At 37.5% G+C, this 21,414-nt stretch overlaps 1 protein-coding gene and 1 non-coding gene across 2 annotated transcripts in view; one reads left to right on the top strand and one right to left on the bottom strand.

The window, feature by feature from the left end:
- SPACA1 (sperm acrosome associated 1) overlaps positions 1–21,414 on the bottom strand; it is a 191,345-nt gene that overhangs the window by 147,686 nt on the left and 22,245 nt on the right. The window lies entirely within an intron of this gene.
- On the top strand, positions 9,003–9,112 carry LOC117804297. Its single transcript, XR_004628637.1, has one exon. It is a non-coding gene; the product is annotated as a U6 spliceosomal RNA (small nuclear RNA).

Genomic DNA, 21,414 nt, shown 5'->3' with positions numbered 1-21,414 from the left:
TTTAAATATATATATATATATATATATATATATATTTAAAGAACTTTCCAAGCTGGTAATCCCATAAAATTAAGAACTGCCCTCCATTTCAATCTCCAGTTCTGTCTTGCTTTCTTCGTCACAGAAAGAACAGGGAAGGCTCATCAATCTAGATAGCTACAGATCTTTTCAGCAAGGACAATTTTAAAGTGGCTAACATGGTGAGAATTATGAAATCATTCTCCACGTGTACATCTTTAAAGGTCTATATGCATAAATTAGTTTCCCATAGTGCTGCAGAACTCTAATTATTTTTTAATTTATACAAATACATGCAATTAAAGTGCAATTACAATGCAATTAAAGTGCCAGTATAATTAAAATGGAGAAAGAAGAAAATTTATAAATGTGTTCATGAATCCCCTTGATTTCTTCTTAGGTTCAATTAATGCCACTTATGATTTAAAGATTGTAAAAAACCTACATTTCAACTAGAAAGACCATCCCATCAATCCATGCACCTTAGAATGTGATGTCTCATCTGGATTCACAGGGTTTATCTCTATAATAATGTTGGACAGAACTGGCCAAATGAGAGTTGCTTGAAAAAGATAAAGCCAAAAGAAGGGGGAAAAATAAGAGTGTCTGCCCTACAGAGGAATGAAGAATGTATGTAAAATACATTTTTTCAGTACTTCTTAAATGTTGACCAGATATATTTACATATTTCTCTAACAAGAGCTATGACCCTCTTCACTCTAATTTCTCTGTAGGTAAAACATTCAGTTAATAAGGACTGATCTAAGGTGCTATCTGTACACAACAGATATTTTTAGGAAACTGAAAGTGACTTCTGCTAAAAGACTCCATTTTTTAGCCTTTTATAGATAAAAGCTTTCATCGGAAGAGGGGAATAAAAGACAGGCAGCAAGCAGCCAGCGACATACTAGAAACTCAAACTTAAAAGGCTAGATCTGATTACATTATTTTTCATACAACAAACATTTATTGTGTACTTTTGGGTGTATAAAATAATGTATGGTCCCAGTCCTCTAGGTAGCCATGATGTGGAGGAGAGAACAGATATGTAAGAAGCTCATTGCTGTGCAAAGGGATAAATGTTATAGGGTCATGTGCACTGTGAAGGCACAGAGAAATTAATAATAAAGAGCTCTCCAGGAAGAAAATTTTGAGCTGGGTCTAGATTAAACAGTGGCTCTCATCCCCAGGGGCCTCATTGTCTCAGTGACTGGGGCACAACTGGCATTTAGTGGGTAGAGGTCAGGAAAGCTAACCATCCTCACCCAGGGTCAGCTCTCTACATCAAGAATTGTCCTGCTTCCCACATGATTTTCAAATGTCAAATGTCATGCCAAGCATTTAGGACCTAAAAAACCTGTTTAAAATTACCTGAGCCTTATGTTAACTCAAGTTTTACATATAAACCACAAAGGATGTTTTGCTTTCTTTTGTTTTGGGCCCCATCATTTATCCAGGAATATATATTTTTTTTAATTTTCCAGGAATGCAAGCACTTTGTAAAACAAAAAAGAATTGCATCTTTTTTTGCCCGGAACTTTACATTCTTATATAAACACATCAAGGTATATTTATTTTTCAACCTTTTGATAAAGGGCAAAAAAAAATTTTCTTCAGCATATGTCTTTGACAGGACTCACGCATTGTATTTCTTACATAAATATCAAAATATGTCTATAATTTCCAGTCTCAGCTTCTTGTACTCAAGGGGAACAGGACAATATCTAATAAGTAGGAGCCCCAACTTCCTCCAATTTTTTAGAATGGTGTCTTTGTGCACATTTGTGAGAGTTGTTCTGTGATATGAAAGACTGCACACTGCACAGCTCCCGGTTTTCTGCCATACAGTAGCCCTAGTGCATACCTAGCACTGGAATTGCTGGGCCATCTGGTCTGTCCATCTTCAATTTTACTTGATATTACCAAACTGTTCTTCAAAGTAACTGTCCTATTTATGCTCCCACCAGCAATGTTCCCACCACCACACTCACACTTGGAGTTATCAGACTTCTTAATTTTTGCTAATCTTACTAATAACATAATGGTATATCGTTGTTTTAAGTTTCTCACCAATTTAGAGATTGGACATTTCTTACAGGATTATTGGCCAGTCAGGTTTCACCCTCTGTGAATTACATGGTACAGTAATCACCCCCCACCACTACCCCCATAGCCACAGTTTCACTTTCAATGGTTTCAGTTACCCATGGTCAACTGCCATCCCAAAGCAGATGATCTTCTTTCTGACATATCAACATAAGGTCAATAGTAGCCTAACGCTATGTCATAATGCCTATGTCATTCATTTCACTTCATCTCATTATGTAGGCATTTCATCATCTCATATCATCACAAGAAAAAGAAGGGTTCAGTATAATAAGATACTGAGAGAGAGAGACCATATCACATAACTTTCATTACAGTACAGTTACAATCGTTCTATTTTACTATTGTTGTTAATCTCTTAGGGTGCCTAATTTATAAATTAAACTTTATCATAGGTATGTCTTTATATGGAAAAACAGTATACTGTACTTTAGAGTGTTTCTTGCAATTACAAATATTTTTTAAATTATATTTTGATATTGCTGATAAATCAAGTAGTATTATTTGCCCTATTGATTAATGCTAATCATTTGTTAAGTGTTGTATTTTCTATATAGACACTGCAAATAATTCCAAATGCTGATCTTCTTTTTCCTTGCATTGTGCAGACTAGGACTTTTTTTTTTTTTAAGATTTTATTTATTTATTTGACAGAGAGAGAGAGAACACAAGTAGGCAGAGCAGCAGGCAGAGGGGCAGGGAGAAGCAGGCTCCCCACTGAGCAGAGAGCCTGATGTGGGGCTTGATCCCAGGATCCCAGGAATATGACCTGAGCCAAAAGCAGATGTTTAACCGACTGAGCCACACAGGCGTCCCAGTGCTAACTAGGACTTCTAATACAATGCTGAATATGAGCAAGAATAGAGGACATATTTGTCTTTTTCTTACCTAGAATACTTCAAAGTATGATACTCATACATACTTTTGTTACTTTTATTTGATTAAAGAAGTTTGTTCTATTCTAGTTAGCTAAGAGGTTTTATCATGAGTGCTGACAGTTTCCTAGAATGTTTTTTTACAAATTTTGAGATCTTAAATGATTTTTCTCCCTTAATATTGTAGTAAAAGTTTTATATATTGAATATTCCTATATTTGATTATTACTGTTATATATTTTATACTCATCTCTGTTTATAAGTGAACATAACTTGTAATTCCTAATCACATGTTTTCTTTTTTCAGTTTTGCTATCAAAACTATACTAGTCTCAAAAAATGAGTCGGGGATCTTTCCCCCTTTTTTATGATGTTGGGTACATACAAGTCTTGAATTGATCTATTTACCTAGTGAAATGTTCTTCGTTTTCATATAACAATGCTGTTAATTTTATTTATTTATTTATTTATTTATTTATTTATTTATTTATTTATTTATTTAGAGAAAGAGAGAGAGAGAGAGAGAGCACGTGTGATCCCAGTCATGGTACAACATATGTCAGCATGTGTCGCTATACGTTTTCTATGCTGCTGGACTGTTGGAAGGTAACCCCTCATCAGCTAACATACATCTTCTGATGTCTGGGTCCCAAGGGCTATAGGACTAAGCTTAATAACCTTAGTGACATAAACCATTTGAAATAATCATACCATATGAGGAACATGAAAAGGGCAGAAGGCAGAGAAGTTGCCACTTGGGGGTTCACTAGCCAACACACCTATACTGGCAAACAATTCACATATACTGCACTGCACTGAGCATTCCCTTTACAACTGATGCATTGGGTTTGTCTTTTTTATTTTATTTCAATGACTGTAGTAGTCATTACTAGGAGTTCTATTTTATTTATTTGCAAACGTGTCTGCAACTATTTGCAAATATGCTCTTCATTGTATATCATACTGTCTTACTTTCTATGATTTTAATGCTTGCTTTTACATTTTTAATTATTTTAAATACCTATTTTATCACTTCCATTGCTTTCTATTATCTGAAGGCTTGCGAAATTCATGCTCCTATTTATTGTGCCAGGTGGCTCTCATTCATGGCACATTTCCTCATCTGCTTTATAATCCTGGATTGTGACTTCATCTTCAACAAGTTCTACTGAAATCCTTTACCACAGGGGTGAAGGTATGATCCTCAAAAATGGTTTTGCATCTGCATTTGCTTCTGTAAGTATCCCAGGGACATCATCTGCCCACAGCAATTTTTATTGAATTTCTTGGCTTGAGAGTGCCCATAATATGCAGATATTATAATTTCCAAACTCTGGGTTTCAGGTTCTCAGAAGAGATTTTTCTGTTTTTCCTTCCCCCCTCCCCCGCCACCCACCCACCCACACACACACACACACACACACACACACAGAAAAGCCTTCTCCTTATCTCCCTATGTTGGTGCGTGAATTGTTTTTCAGTTCACCTTTACAGAGGGTCCAGACTTTCAAAATCCTGGCTTTATGCAAGGGTTTTATTTCAAACTCTCTGCCTATACAAGACCAGCCTCATTTCCTCTCTATTGTAGGCATTAAAACCCTTCTGTCTCAACCTCCAGGGAAGACTTAGCATCAGCTCAGACTCATACTTCTTTGATTTACAGTTTCTTCTTTATCCCTGGGAACTGTAGGTTTCCATTTTCTCATAAACACAGTTATACATTTCTAAGAATTTTTATTACATTTTATCCAGCATGTATAGAAGATATTAGAAAGAGAATTTTCTAACTGTTTTATCTGCCAGCTTGCTGGAACCAGAAATTTTCCCTTTTACTTTTTAACACACACTTCTCTTTTTGCACTAATATTATAATGCTTTATATTCACTTTAACTATATGATTATAATAATAAATTTAACTGAAACAAACAGATCTGGGAGCACGCATACACAATCATCCAATTCTTTGTGACTATACAACTCCAACTGGTAGAAGCAGAAGTTTAGGGCATACTAAAGAGTGTCCTGCAAGCCAGGTGTGTTTTGAAGGCTATAAACATCAATTTAGTGTGTTTCACAAAAAGAATGGGGAATATTATAAATCCAATAAGGGGGTTAAGTGGAAAATAAGAAAGCATCCATCATAACTCTTAGGAATGAAGCACAGGAACTGATAAGAAATGAATCTAGAGAAATATGTTAGTTTCATGCCCTGAAAGCATGAGTCATTCTGAGTAATTTGGCCTTAATCCTTAGGAAATGGTGGGGAAGCACATATCAAAGTATATGGCCCTGTGGGTTCTGAATGAGAAAACATACAGGAAACAATCTGCATAAAGTTTTGCACAAATGTAAGACATTTTTTATTTCAATATCTATAAAAGCTTTAAAACGTCCCTAGAAGTTAGTGAAGCAGTATAAGTATTCTAATATTTATATGGCTGTAATTTCTTAAGCTACTTCAAGGTCTTTGCAGATGCTCTCCTATGGAACACTGGCTCCACTCATTCAGCCTGTGGCACCTCAGTAATTTTTTCAGCCACCCAGTGAACCTCAGTTACACCCTCTCCAAAGAGGTCTGACTCTCAGCACTTAGTGAGGGGAAGAAAGAACCCTCTTCCAGAGTGTTCATTCCCCGTGTACCCTACCTCAGCCCGAGAGCCACTGTTTGCTACCTATATTTGCCATTCTTATTTTCTTTAGAGCTATTTTTACCCATTAGTAGTCATGACCCATTGCTAATTAATAATTCTTTAATTAAGCTTTTTCAGTTTGAATTACTGTGTTGTTTCCATCTCCAAACAGGACCCTGGTTGATAACACACACTGAAATTTAAGAACCAATGTCTTACATCACAGAATTATCCCAGGATGCCAGTAATTTTCACCAAAAGTAAGTGATTTATTCTAACAACTATATAAATAAGTGTTACTTGGAGTGCCTGCGTGACTCAGTTGGTTAAACATCCAACTCTTTTTTTTTTAATAATTAATTTTATTTTATTATATTATGTTAATCACCATACAGTACATCCCCTGATTCTGATGTAAAGTTTGATGCTTCATTAGTTGCGTATAACACCCAGTGCACCATGCAATACGTGCCCTCCTTACTACCCACCACCAGTCCATCCCCTTCCCCCACCCCCTCCCCTCTGAAGTCCCCAGTTTGTTTCCCATAGTCCATAGTCTCTCATGTTTCATTCCCCCTTCTGATTACCCCCCTTTTCTTTATCCCTTTCTTCCCCTACCGATCATCCTAGTTCTTATGTTCCATAGATGAGAGAAATCATATGATAATTGTCTTTCTCTGCTTGACTTATTTCACTTAGCATTATCTCCTCCAGTGCCGTCCATGTTGCAGCAAATGTTGAGAATTCGTTCTTTCTGATAGCTGAGTAATATTCCATTGTATATATGGACCACAGCTTCTTAATCCAGTCATCTGTTGAAGGGCATCTCGGCTCCTTCCATGATTTGGCTATTGTGGACAATGCAGCTATGAACATTGGGGTGCATATGGCCCTTCTCTTTACTACGTCTGTATCTTTGGGGTAAACACCCAGTAGTGCAATGGCTGGGTCATAGGGTAGTTCAATTTTTAACTTTTTAAGGGACCTCCACACTGTTTTCCAGAGTGGCTGTACCAACTTGCATTCCCACCAACAATGTAGGAGGGATCCCCTTTCTCCACATCCTCTCCAACAATTGTTGTTTCTTGCCTTGTCTATCTTTGCCATTCTAACTGGCGTAAGGTGGTATCTCAGTGTGGTTTTGATTTGAATTTCCCTGATGGCTAATGATTTTGAACATTTTTTCATGTGTCTGTTAGCCATTTGTATGTCTTCATTGGAAAAGTGTCTGTTCATATCTTCTGCCCATTTTATGATTTGTTTATTTGTTTCTCGTGTATTGAGTTTGAGAAGTTCTTTGTAGATCTTGGATACCAGTCCTTTATCTGTGGTGTCCTTTGCAAATATATTCTCCCATTCCGTGGGCTGTCTCTTAGTTTTTTTGACTGTTTCCTTGGCTGTGCAGAAGCTCTTTATCCTGATAAAGTCCCATAAGTTCATTTTATCTTTTATTTCTCTTGCCTTTGGAGATGTGTCGTGAAAAAGGTTGCTCTGGCCGATGTCATAGAAGTTGTTGCCTATGTTCTCCTCTAGAATTTTGATGGATTCCTGTCTCACATTGAGGTCTTTCATCCATTTGGAGTTTATTTTTGTGTATGGTGTGAGAGAGTGGTCAAGTTTCATTCTTTTGCATGTAGCTGTCCAATTTTCCCAGCACCATTTATTGAAGAGACTGTCTTTTTTCCACCGGATGTTTTTTCCTGCTTTATCAAAGATTAGTTGCCCAAAGAGCCGAGGGTCCATTTCTGGGTTCTCTATTCTGTTCCATTGGTCGATGTGTCTGTTTTTGTGCCAGTACCATGCTGTCTTTGTGATCACAGCTTTGTAGTACAGCTCGAAATCCGGCATTGTGATGCCCCCAGCTTTGTTTTTCCTTTTCAACAGTTCCTTGGAGATTCGGGGCCTTTTCTGGTTCCATACAAATTTAAGGACTATTTGTTCCAGTTCTTTGAAAAATGTCCTCGGTATTTTGATCGGGATAGCATTGAAAGTGTAGATTGCTCTGGGTAGTATGGACATTTTAACTATGTTAATTCTTCCAATCCATGAGCATGGAATATTTTTCCATCTTTTTATGTCTTCCTCAATATCTTTCAAAAGTGATCTATAGTTTCTAGGATATAGGTCCTTTACGTCTCTGGTTAAGTTAATTCCAAGGTAACGTATGGTTTTTGGTGTTATTGTAAATGGGATGGATTCCCTAATTTCTCTTTCTTCAGTCTCGTTATTCGTGTATAGAAATGCAACTGATTTCTGGGCATTGATTTTGTATCCTGCCACCTTACTGAATTGTTCTATAACTTCTAATAGTTTGGGAGTGGATTCCTTTGGGTTTTCCATATAGAGTATCATGTCATCTGCAAAGAGAGACAGTTTGACTTCTTCTTTGCCGATTTGGATACCTTTGATCCCTTTTTGTCTTCTGATTGCTGTTGCAAGGACTTCTAGTACTATGTTGAATAATAGTGGCGAGAGTGGGCATCCTTGTCGTGTTCCTGATCTTAAGGGAAAGGCTTCCAGCTTTTCCCCATTGAGAATAATGCTTGCAGTAGGCTTTTCATAGATGGCTTTTATGAGATTGAGAAATGTACCCTCTATTCCTACACTCTGAAGGGTTTTAATCAGGAAAGGATGCTGTATTTTGTCAAATGCTTTTTCTGCATCAATTGAGAGGATCATATGGTTCTTGAGTCTTTTCTTGTTGATATGATGTATCACATTGATTGATTTGCGAGTGTTGAACCATGCTTGCATCCCAGGTATGAATCCCACTTGGTCATGATGGATAATCCTTTTAATGTACTGTTGGATGCTAATAGAATGCTAATAAACATCCAACTCTTGATTTTGGTTCAGGTCATGATCTCGGGGTGATGGGATCCAGCCCCACATCAGACTGTGCGCTCAGCATGGTTGTCCCTCTCCCTCTGTTTCTCCCCTCTGCTTGTGCGGGCTTTCTCTCTCTCTCTCTCTCAAATAAGCAAAATCTTTAAAAATAATAAATTAATAAATAAATAAATAATTGTTCCTAAAAGATTGAGGGTCATAAATACCTGAAACTTAGAGGCTCAAATAACTATTTACTCAGGGAAATTCTGATATACTGTGTACTTTTATGGCCATATATGTAATCTGTACAGTGTACTGGTACTTTTCTGATTATAAAGCCTATAAAACACTAATTAAATTTTTTAATCCCAAGTAAGTATGATTTAAGGTAAGATTAATCATCTGTGGAACTAAAAGATAATATTTATAATTACAGTCAAAAGTTGTATGCGATATGCTAAAATTCTATTTTAGTCATGAAATCAGTATAAAAGTCAGGAAAATAAAATATATTTTTAACAGGGATTCACTAAAGGAATATCCTTGTGTTCACTTCAGCAGCAAATATACTAAATTTGGAATGATACAGAAGAAGATTAGCATGGTCCATGTGCAAAGATGACACACAAATTTGTAAAGTGTTCCATATTTCTCTTTTGACAAAGGTGGTAAATTCAGACATCATGATCTAATAAACCTTTTTTTTAATAAAGAAAGAATATCCTTTTTCTAAAAGTACAAGATCTCACACATAACATATTATAGCCATTACTGTCATGAGATAAACATTGCTAACAGCAAGAAATCCGACCTTAATTTATTTATTGAATTAAAATAAAACACCTATTCAATCAAAGTGACCTGTCAGTGCTGTAGTTTCTACTGCTTCAGTGAACACATTTCTTTTAAAAGATTAGGCTGTTGAAATGTAAGGTCCAGAAAAGAAAGTGATAACTGCATACCAAAGCCATAGGTCACAAAGTTTCAGAACTTTAGCTTTCCTTTCCAAGCAAACTTTAATTATACGAATCTAAATTTTCACAAGGCCTTTTATCAATCCCTCCTCCCCGAAACTGAGTCAATTGTAAAAATCATTCTTGATCCAGAACCTTGAAAGATTTTGTATTCAAGGGACATTCTTAACATCAGATTCATCAAAAGAAAAAAATCAGAAAGGTATTCTCATCTTTTAAGGTATTTTCTTGACAATATTGACATTTATATGAATATCCTTAGGCTTGACATTATTCAATCTGAGACAAGTGACTAAAAAGTGAAGGTTTTCTCCTGGCAGAACCACAGCAACTTGCTCAGAGGGCTGAGGGTCCTCTCAAGTCTCAGTATCAGACTGAAACTTCAAACTCTTGCTGTCTTCTTGGTATGTAAATTTCTATTAATGTTGTGAAAAGTACTATTTTAAGATTTTCATTCTTGCTTCCAGTTTCCTTTGAATTTTAGTGGCCTTGATTCTTTGTCTTCTAGGCATAAATGTCATAGCAGAATCTCAGCAGATCTCCAGGGAAGCTGTGGGTGAGGAGGGGTAAGACAGCATACAGAATTCATGAGAATCATAAAGGACATCTTGGAGGACTTGGTGCTCAAAGGGATGTTCATCCCAGGTAGATGGAACCATCTTCGGTGGTGGCTTCTGGGAGATGTAAGGGCCAGAGAAACTTGCCCTCCCACCGAGAGAAGGCGGTTGTGTCTGCTACTCCATGGAGTAGCAACTGACATGGTGTCCTCACTCGTGGTGCCTGTTGTTTGTTGGCATCTTTAAATCAGCTGTGCAGCCCCTTTCTTTCTTCTACCTAGCCTAGACGACAGCCAGAGCTTCACTCAGTTATTTAGCAGGGATTGCATGACCTTACCCTAGCTGACAGCTTCACAGACATACATGCGGTGATGGCAGTAGAAGGGAAGGGTTGAGAACACTGGCTTTGAGATCAGGCAGACTCAGGTAGAAATCCCAATTCTGTTACCTACTAGCTTTGTGATCTTAAGTTTGGCATCTATAAAAAGAAGATAATACTTCATAGCATTGTTGAAGGAACTAAATGAAATAATATACACAGGGACTAAGCAGGTGTCTGGCATATCATGAGTTCAATAAATTGTTAATATTACTTTGTTGTTATTGTCATAATTATTTCTTAAATATCCGTTCTGAGCTCCTGCCCAATATTTTCAACTGTCTATAGTTCTCTCTCCCTAGATATCCTCTGTAAGTACATCAGATGCAGTATTTCTAAAACTGAACCTGTTAGCATTCTCAGGAAATACATCGCTATTTATTCTTAGTAGCTCCATCTGCCATTATCTTTATGGACAAATAAAATATATGGAAGCCACCTTTGAGTCCTGTTTCTTCTTCACTTCGATATTAAATATGTCATCTATTCAGTCCTTTTCAACTCGTAAGTGTATCCCTTCCTCTCCATTCCAACTGGCACTGTCCTGGTTTATAATTTCATTCTCTCTTTCTTGCACAGCCCCTACATACAGCCACAGGAAATCTTCTAAAGAACCCTGAGTTCAGATATTCTGTCCTGTCGACTACATTAATACTTATTGAACCATGTTCTAATTTTTTTACTCAAGAAATACAGCATCCCCACTGGCCTCCAGCCTCCCATCTGTGCCCTAAGTCATGTGTCACTCTGCCACCAGAGTGATCATTTAAAAAAAAAAAATCTCACCATATTTCTTCCACTCAAAATATGGAAAACCTTCCATTACTGAGCTCCAGCTTCACTTTTGAGTCCCATCTTCTGCCAAACCTGTGTGTGTGTGTGTGTGTGTGTGTGTGTGTGTGTCTTATATCCACTCTAGTCAAATAGAGCCAGGTTTTCCCAAGTCTTGGAGATTTCCATTTGTCACCTCTACCTGGGATCCCTTCAACCTGTATCCCTATTTTGCCTTTCCTCTAACTGCCATTCATTCTTTCTCATTCTTCGAAAGTCACTTCCTCTGTGAAGATTTCCAAAACTTTTCTGAGGACATTTAACCAGTTTTGCTTCTGGCCTCATACAGTAAATACTCCACCAAGGGCTTGTTACGGAACAATTTCTCCCGTGTATGACTCTCCCACCAGACTCTGAGCATTTACCCTACTAGACTTTGAGCTCTGCAGGGGCAAGACAACAGTTTACTTCTTTATACTGCAACATGTTGGTCTTTGATAAATGTTTGATGTTTGAAAGGATGAATGAACAGTTTAATCAGATGCAGAGGGAGGGAGCACTCAGCTCAGTTTGGGAGGGAAAATGGAAAACATTCACTGGTATTTTTTTAGTGGGGGGGAAAGTAGCATCTCAAATAATAACACATTTTGCAAATGAAAGCATGGCTTTGTCTTTTCTCTTATAATGAAAGGCACACTGGGAATTACACAATTACTATAGATACTCAAGTAGCCAAAGGCCTGTGGAGTCAAAGAGATAACAGAAAGGTTTCAGTGCACACTGTGTACAGGCCCTTAGGAAAACAAATGATAAGTGATGACCAGTGTCCCAGGGCATGCACACAAGGCTTTGGGTAATTGGTGGAATTATTTGGTCACTTGAGGAAGACTGATAGCCCCATGTAGAAAGGTATGAGTGGGCATTCCACCAATAGAATTAAGGGAGACATTATCCTGAGCCAAGGAAAACAAAAACAAAAACCTTTATCTCCAAGCCTGTTCTATTATATAAGGTATATATTACTTCACTGGGGCTGCCAGAACAAAGTACCACAAACTGGGTGCCTTAAACAACAGAAATTTAATGTCTCACAGCTCTGGAAGCTGGGCATCAGAAATCAAAGTGTCAGTAGGATTAGTTCATTCTGAGTCTGTAAGGGAGAAACTGTTCCACACTTCTCTCCTAGCTTCTTATGTTTGCTAGCAACCTTTGGCATTCATTGGTTTCTGATGCCTAGCCTTGATCTATGCCTTCATTTTCACTCCCTGGGTATATAACTGTGTCCAAATTTCCCCCTTTTATAAGGACACCATCATAGTGAATTAGGGACACATCCTGTTCCAGTATGACCTCATTCTAACTTAACTAATTACAGTTGCACTGACCCTATTTCCAAAGAAGGTCACATTCTGAGATACAGCAGATTAGGACTTCAACATATCAAGTTTTTGAAAGGACACAATTCAACATATAACAAGAGATTAGATGGTGTTCATCCCAAAAGATCCTGTTCTTCCTGCATCTTGGGACAGTTTATGAAAGACACACAAGGAAGAGAGCTGGGATACTGATGGCTTAGAAAGAGAAGTGGGAGGAGATCCCTAGCAAACACTATTGACTAACCACTTAGTCACTGGGACCTGGGGAAGGGACAGACTATAAAAGGAGGGGAGGAAGGGTCTTCAGAACCAGACCCACCTCTAATTACTCTTCTGCAGGTCATGGAAGACTAACACCAAGAAGCTCTTGGAGATAAAATCACCACCATACTTGAAGGTGTCCAGGATTGGGAAGATATTGTGCCAAATGGTTTACCAAAGTTCCAAGGTGTTTGAGAGAGGTTGATGAGTCACTGAAATTGAAGTCTTGTCTAATTCCTTGTATCCAAATACTGGTTATACATAAAACATAAATCGTTTAGAGAAAAAAGGAGAATTTGGTAAAACAGTCTCTCTGCCTTAATTTACAGAAGATGAAACCAAAACTCAGAGAGGGGATTATATGCTATGATGTAGAAGAAATAACACAAGACCAAGAAGCCAGAGAACACTGTTAAATCCACATTTTGACACTAAGAAACCTTAAGCAAACTATGTCAACTCACTGAGCTGCACTACCATATCTTAAAATATGATTCATCGGGGCGCCTGGGTGGCACAGCAGTTAAGCGTCTGCCTTCGGCTCAGGGCGTGATCCCAGCGTTCTGGTATCGAGCCCCACATCAGGCTCCTCTGCTGTGAGCCTGCTTCTTCCTCTCCCACTACCCCTGCTTGTGTTCCCTCTCTCACTGGCTGTCTCTATCTCTATCAAATAAATAAATAAAATCTTTAAAAAAAATAAAATAAAATATGATCCATCCTTCAGAGAACGGTCAGTTGATTAAAGGAAGTAATGCATATGAAATTACCACTCAACTCTAAGAAATGGTTCAATGAATTCCGAAGTACAGTGATTAAATCCTTTTCCTATTGAATCTACAACATCTAGCATACATCAGATGTTCAACAAATGTTTGTTGAACGATTGAATGAATTCAATCTCTAATAAAGATAAAATCCTAGAATACAATGTCCAGATCTCAAACTTGAATACTATCTGAAGCCTTGAAAACAGACTTCCCAAATGTCCTTTTTTACAACCAGGCAACCTCAGAATCATAAGGACAATAGATTTCCTAAAGGCAGCATCTCAATTATCCAAAAGAAATTCTATTGCTATGGTTGCTGCTTGTGTTCTGAGCAGCCTATTGGAAAGACCACATCCCCTGACAAAACTCAGGAGGGTTCTCTGTACTCAGGAAAATCTCCCCTGTGTATTAACTACACATCTGGTACACTACTCAAAGGGTAAGCGAGTGAACCTGGAAAACAAATCCATAACAGCCAGCATAAACCTCTAACAGTTATTATTCCAGAGTCCTGTGGACGTGGGGAGACCTTTGTGCATGTTGTTATGACCGAGTATTATGACTGTATATTGCAAATTCTGACCTAGGCCTTCTTTCTCTCTCTGGTGATTCACTTTCTTAGTACCATCTACATTGTTTCTTGTAGATTGATCAAAATGTTCACATAAAATCTCTTACTTTAGTACCTAACCAACGTTGGAGGTTGGAAAAAAGAAAGTTAATTTCAATACCAATGGAAGAAATTATCCTTGTTGTAAGACTTGCTGAAATATCTAAATCATCTGTTACAAGGGGACATTTTTTCAGGGAAATTGTCCTTTAAAATTTAGATGGTGCTCACCACTGTGAATCTGTGGTTTCAGTCTTTAGAGTGATTAGATTGTGATGCCTTACCCTAACAAGTGATGTTTAAGAGACCATTAGATCCTGAAGGGATGTACTTTACAGCATTTAAATAAACCTAAGTTATTGGACCCTAAAGAGCCTAACTGATCATCATTTTATGTTTGATCGAAATGGTTTGCAATTATTTCTGCTGGGGGATTTATCCATTTGCACCTTGCAGTCAGTGTTAGAATTTTATTCCTTTGATCTTGCCATAATATCATGATTAATTGATTGATTCAAGGGTTCGGGAGTCAATAAACTGAGTATTTGTTATTATTTATTATTTAACTGCCCCCAGTGTGCCGGCTGGCATTCAGAGGCTAAAAAAAAATACAGTCCAGCTCTCACAGCTTCTTAAAGCCTTGATTATGCAGGAGAAAAAAAAGAGAAGAAAACCCCTTTTTTTGTTCCATCATGTGAATATTAATGGAAAAAAGATAACAAAGAAAATACAGTCTGTATTTAAACATGTTCTGAAGATCTGGATTGTTGTTCGCTTTTAATTTATTTTTTAAGTTTCCATATATATCCATATAAATCCATATTTATATCTGTACCTGCATCTGAAACTAAATCTCTCATTTAGTTATTCCTCATATTATAAAAATAATTCTACTTGGGCATAGTTCAAGAAACACACAGGCTTAGAAAAAAATGAGCAATAAAATTGTCCTCAGTTCAGAAAAATAAAAAATACATAAGTCCAGGGATACTGATTGTGTCAGGGTAACCAATGTGCTTTTCTTAGACTGAGACTAAGGCTTCCTCACCTAATAAACACACCTTCACAGGATGGATTTAGCAGTGGCAAAGAATAGGTATCTGATCCCAAGAAACTATACCCTCATGATGTTTAGGTTTGCTGTCAGAGCCCTGGGCAAGTAAGAATATGAACAAAGTGGCCAAATGAGAGGCAGCACAGTGGATAAATATGTTAGCAAAATAATGCTATAAATCTCAAATCATGCTTTTTAAAATAATCATTCAAACATGCACCCTAGAGAAAAGGGGATTTGTTTTGTAAGTAACGGCATGCGTGGGTATGATAGCCTCCATACAATGATTAACACGACAGCAGGATGAGTATTTGATGGCTATTTTTCACTTTACAAGGCATTACATAAAGATATACAGAACTTAGTGAATTTTTACCAAGGCAGCTAAAATAAAGTCAGTATTAACACCAGAACATAGATATCCTAACTCAGGATTTCCAGAGAACTATTTCTTCCTAGGCCACATTTCTACCCATAAGCTGTCAAATTACACAGAGATGCTGCTACATAAATATGCTACTCTCACTTGAAGCTCCAGGAGAGATGTTTGCATAACCCAAAAAAGGAATTCAACCAAAAGCCCAATAAAAACCCAAAGGTGTTAAGGATGCTACTGAATGAAGATTGATGGTATGTCCTAAATGTACCAGCTGTATAAAATACGAAATCATCCACCATGCTGATGTCCCAAAGGAACCCAATGAGGGGCACATGCAATATCACATGTTTTGCATGACAGGCGAGACAACAGTGGTCGACCAGATGTTGTTCTCTTTCTCATTTGCATGGTTAGGACATATGGTAACTAGGAAGAATGAAGCCATCTCTTAAGCAGTGATATGAATGGTTTGAAAGATAATTGTTTCAAATTATAAACCCTACAACTGTCATGGATTAATGGCGGTAAACCTCTGAAAATAAACATATTAAGTATAACTTAAACACCTTATGTCATATGGTGTTTTTTATGCCTTATCACACATTTGCAATCTCTGAAATAAATCACAGCTCTCTGAATAGTTTGAGATTGCATAGTTTTATCTGGAGAAAGGTTTGGTTTCCTTACACGTGTTAAACTTGAGAGTATTTCAACACTTGCAATAGCAATATTTGGATGTCAGAAGATCTAGATTTCAGCACCAAAGGATAATTTGGTATATAAAACATCTGGTGTGTTTGTGAGAGAGTATCAGTTTTAATTCAGTGGTTTCCATATTCTTTCTGTTTCAAATATGCTTTGGGTAGCAAGTTCAGTTTCTGGTTTATGTACTTGTCTTTTCAATGGCTAAAGTAGACTAACATATATTTTTAAAGATTGCCTTACATAAAATAACAGCAAAGAAGAAAGTAAATTTGCTCACCATCCTAGAAACCTGAGCTGGGAGCCCTGCTCCAACTTATTATCCCTCATCCTAGAGATACTGAAGACAAAATCTTCATAGTGACCCCTGGTGCACAAATAACACCAAAACCCTAAAATTCTGTCATGGAGAGAAATCCCAGGAAGTATGTACAGTTGGGACTCCTTTTTCTTGGATTTGGAGCTAGCATGAAAAAGCCATTCTACTCTTTCCTCTTGCAACATAACTGATTTCAAGACAAGGAAATTTTGCCCCACCAATTGTTCTTAAGCTTATATTCTGGCAGATCTCCTAAAATTCTACTAATGTCTTTGATGCAACACACTACAAACAAGATACATTAAAGGTGTCTAACCTGCTGTAAAACATATTATAATTGATTTTTATGAAGGATCTTTTGCCGTAAGTCATCACAGAGCAGAATTTTGAAGTCAGTATGGGAGCCACACCAAAGAAGGAGGATAAGGTTTGAAGTGTTATTTTCTTCTTCAAAGGTGTTGTTGAATGGAGCTTCTGAGTTGGAAACATGCCTCGAGACCAATGAAGGTAAGATTTTAGAAGGGTGGCCCAAGATCAGCAAAATCCTGGGGAGACATCCAATAGCTTCTGTATCAGAAACCATAAAAGGGGAAGGACTTAACTGTCCCAGACATATTGTAATTGAACACTTTAGGCCAATATCTGCTGGTATCAGCATCACACACTGAATAGGTAAACCTACTCTCCTTAAGTTGGTGTTTATGAATACTGAAACACAGAATTCTTGGGCCAAATCAATCCTCAAAATGGAAAGTTAAATAGACCTAGGAGACTGCCTGGCCAACCACTTCTTGTGTTTATTGGCATCATTTCTTCATGTCCAGGCACAGCTATGTCTATAGAGCAGAGGGCAACACCAATACCACACACTGGCTATACAAGGGTGGCTCCTGTCAAAATCATGAGTTTGGTGTGACTGACCAAATACTCATCATCTCAGTGCTCTGCTCGCTGTTTTCAGTGTGCTCCCCCAAACAGTTCTTTCCCTATCCGCATCCCTGCCACCACAATGCCAAGGCACTAGTCGCCTGGTGAAATAATACTGTCAACCCAACCACACTGTTTCATGCTGGAGATATCTTGTAGATGTTCTTTATCAAGTTCAGGATGTTCCCCTCAATTCTTAATTTGCTGAGAGTTTATCATGATGGGTGTTGGATTTTGTCAAATGCTTTTTCCATATCAAATGATATGATCACATCATTTTTCTTCTTTAACTTGTTGATGTGGTAGATTACTTTGATTTTTAAATGGTGGATCAGCTCTTATTTGCTTTTTTAAAACATGAATGGGGAAACAAAACTCTAGTCAATGGTTATAATTAGTAATAAAAGCCACTCTAACATTTTCTGACATGACAAAGATGAGAAATATTTATTAATATTGTAATTGTTTTAATGTAGAGAAGGCATAAAACCATTTGGATTTACAAAAACATAAAATAATATTACTAAACATTATTATAAGAATATTTGAATTCTTATCTAAAGTTGGAAGCTCTAGGATTCTTCAAATTCTCTCTTTTCAGAAAATGTTTTTTATTTTTAGCAGGAAATGGCCTCCTTGATAGAGCTACATCACCAACTTCTAACTGTAGACTTTTATTTCTAGGACTTTTAAATCTTACTGTATTTCCCACTCAGAAGCATAAACAGTATCAGGTTCATATTCTGGTGCTTGCTTCAAAGGACATATAAAATGGAGCTCATATCTGGATTCATTCACAGGACTCAAGTCCCATCTAGTGAACTAAATTATAATGAAATATTAACAGTGGAGTCCAGAGGTGTTAACCTTCCCAGGAGTACTGGCATTTTGTTTCTTTTTACCTAATACTCACCTAGAAGTTAACCACCAAATTGGATGTTCAGGAACTTGACAGAAAAGCTAAAGGTCATGTCAGCAGAGCTACGAAGCATTTGGTGTCCCTCTCCAAACATACTATATGGTTGATTGCCTAATTAAACTACGCATAAGGCTTTCAGAATCCTCAGGTAGCTAATTTTTAAATTTTATCCTGAGTTTTTAGTTGTAATCAATAGGAGGTATGTGCTATAGTGAGCTTCACCCCCACCCATAGTAGAAAGATAGCAACTCATCTCACAGATGAATAAACTGAGGCCCAGAGAGATGGACAGTGATGACAGCAACTCCTTACATTTATTAAAGACCTTTATGGTTTACAAAGCATTTCCTTGGGGATACCTGGGTGGCTCAATGGTTTAAGCGCCTGCTTTTGGCTCAGGTCATGGTCCCAGGGTCCTGGGATAGAGTCCTGGGATTGAGACCCACCCGGGTCAGCTCCTTGTTCAGTGGGGAGTCTGCTTCTCCCTTTGTCTCTATTCCCCCTGCTTGTGTGTACTCTCTCTCTCTCTCAATCTCTCTCTGACAAATAAATAAAATCTTAAAAAAAAAAAAGCATGTCCTCACATTATCCAGTTCATCCTCACAATAATCCATTATGAAGGTATAGCCTCATAATGCCACGGATTCCAGCAAGTTGCCATTAATGTTATACAATTATGACTGTTTAACATTTTACTTTTATTTCTCTCTGCTGTTTTCCTTGATTTATACAAGTAATATAATCCAACGGAAAAAGTAGGAAGACACGGATTTACAGTGTTAGAACATAAATTTGCAATTAAATAGAAAAATTTTAAGAGACAGCCCAAAATGAGACCAAAAAACACTAGAAACATCCTATACCTTTCTCAAGATATTCAAAGATTATGGAGAGGATAAAAGCAAAAATCATGCTAAGCTGATCTATGATGAAGTGAGAGAAAAAGGAATTTGGATCAAAGTAAGTTTCCTGCCTGGGAGTTATCAGGGAACACCCCTATCCATATCAGTATAGGGGCAGTCCAGATATCTGAGAGGAAGGAGCTCTTTGCCATTGGTAAAAAGAGGTTCCCTCTGTTTCTTAGTTTTACTTATGATGTTTTTTATTTTCATACATTTTTGTTTTTTCCACAACACTCTCATAAACCAAATCTCATTTCAGCCACACAGTAACACAAAATTGACAAAACAGATGCTTGCTTTGCTTTTTACAGGTTTTTTTACTGCTGTCTTTTCAGGTAAGAAACTAAAGCCCAGAGATTTTGAGTGCTTTACTGACGGTTACATGGTTAGTTTAGAAGTGAACAGGAACAAGGATTCTTAACAGAACATGAGTCAGAAGAGGTCTTCAAAATGCAGGAGAGCAGAATAAACATGGCAGATTGACGCATACATAGGACAATGTCCTAAATTTCATCAAATAGCAAGAAAGGAATTTAAAAGATTTTGGCCCACAAGAGCAAATGACCAGTTGAAGAGCTGCCAGCAGAGAAGAGATTTCAACAAATAGCTGAAAAACAGTAAAAGGACAGAAGTTTGGTTTTGATTCACAAGGAGAAGGAAGGGACAGCTAAGCTGCTACAGAAGAAAATCCTGAAAAGAAATGAGATTGTGGCAAACTCATAACAATGGTAAGTCCAGGACATGGGGCACAAGTTATCAGAGGAGGTAGGTGGGTGTGTCAGGGCAGAAAACAAGACATGGTGCTAAATCTACACATGACCTGAGTTGAATCTTATATCAATCTCCCACCCAACACAACCAGTCAACTATATCCTCCTCCATACTACTATCTATGCTCCATGCAGAGTCCCAAGAATTCTTTTCTGAGGACACTGAACCCAAGTCTCAGTGATCATCACATTGTGTGCTGGGAGTTGAGGATAGACATGAAGAAAAATGAAGAAATAAAGTGACAATTCTGCACTGAGAAGGGTAGGACTCCTTAGTTTCTTTTCCCACCTCTGCTTCCAAAAACCAGGAGCCAAATTTAACTCCTCAGGCAGGAAACGAAAGATTTTTTCTCAGAAACTAAATAGCCAAAACAAAACAAAACAAACCCAAAAAACAAAACACAAAACAAACAAACAAACAGAAAACAACAAAAACAAATTTTAAAAATACCAGATCTTGGTGGAGAAAACCTGGTGTTAGGTCTCCAGTGTCAAAGCTGACTTTCCCTGAACAACGCCTTCCCCTCACGACACACAAGCCAAAACACACACAGAGCTTTCAATCTCCTTTTAAGTGTCTCAGTCTAAATATGAATGGACAGCCTAGGATAACCAGAATTAGAGGAAGGCGTCCAATATGAGAGGGACCAAAACAGGCAGAGAGAATAGAGGAAACACTGACAATACACACAGAAATTATTAATACAATTCTCAGAAAAATGAGCAAAGACATTCAAGATCAGGCTGCCTCAAAAAAATGTAAAAGTGTGTGTTTAGGTTGGGGTTAGGGAATTAGAAAAATACAGTTTTTGGAAATTAAAAATGTAACAGAGGGAATGAAAAACTTGGGAAATAAGGTGAGGAAATAAAAAAAGAACTCATGAGTGGGTTAGGCCTGTCCCTCTGTTGCTGTTCCAGCTTCTTGAGGTGAGAATATAGAAACTGCATTTTAGATTTTTCTATTCTTTTGAGTGAGGCTTGGATGGCTATGTATTTCCCCCTTAGGACTGCCTTTGCAGTATCCCATAGGTTTTGGACCGTTGTGTATTCATTCTCGTTGGTCTCCATAAATTGTTTAATTTGTTTTTTGATTTCCTGGTTTATCGAGTCATTCTTGAGCAGGATGGTTCTTAGTCTCCAAGTGTTTGAGTTTCTTCCAGGTTGTTCCTTGTGGTTGAGTTCCAATTTCAGAGCGCTGTGGTCTGAGAATATGGATGGGATAATTTCAATCTTTTGGTATCGGTTGAGGCCTGTTTTGTGTCCCAGGACATGATCTATTCTTGAG

Source organism: Ailuropoda melanoleuca, chromosome 10 (assembly GCF_002007445.2).
Source record: "Ailuropoda melanoleuca isolate Jingjing chromosome 10, ASM200744v2, whole genome shotgun sequence".
Lineage (NCBI taxonomy): Eukaryota > Metazoa > Chordata > Mammalia > Carnivora > Ursidae > Ailuropoda > Ailuropoda melanoleuca.
This window is presented reverse-complemented; position numbering and strand designations above follow the sequence as displayed.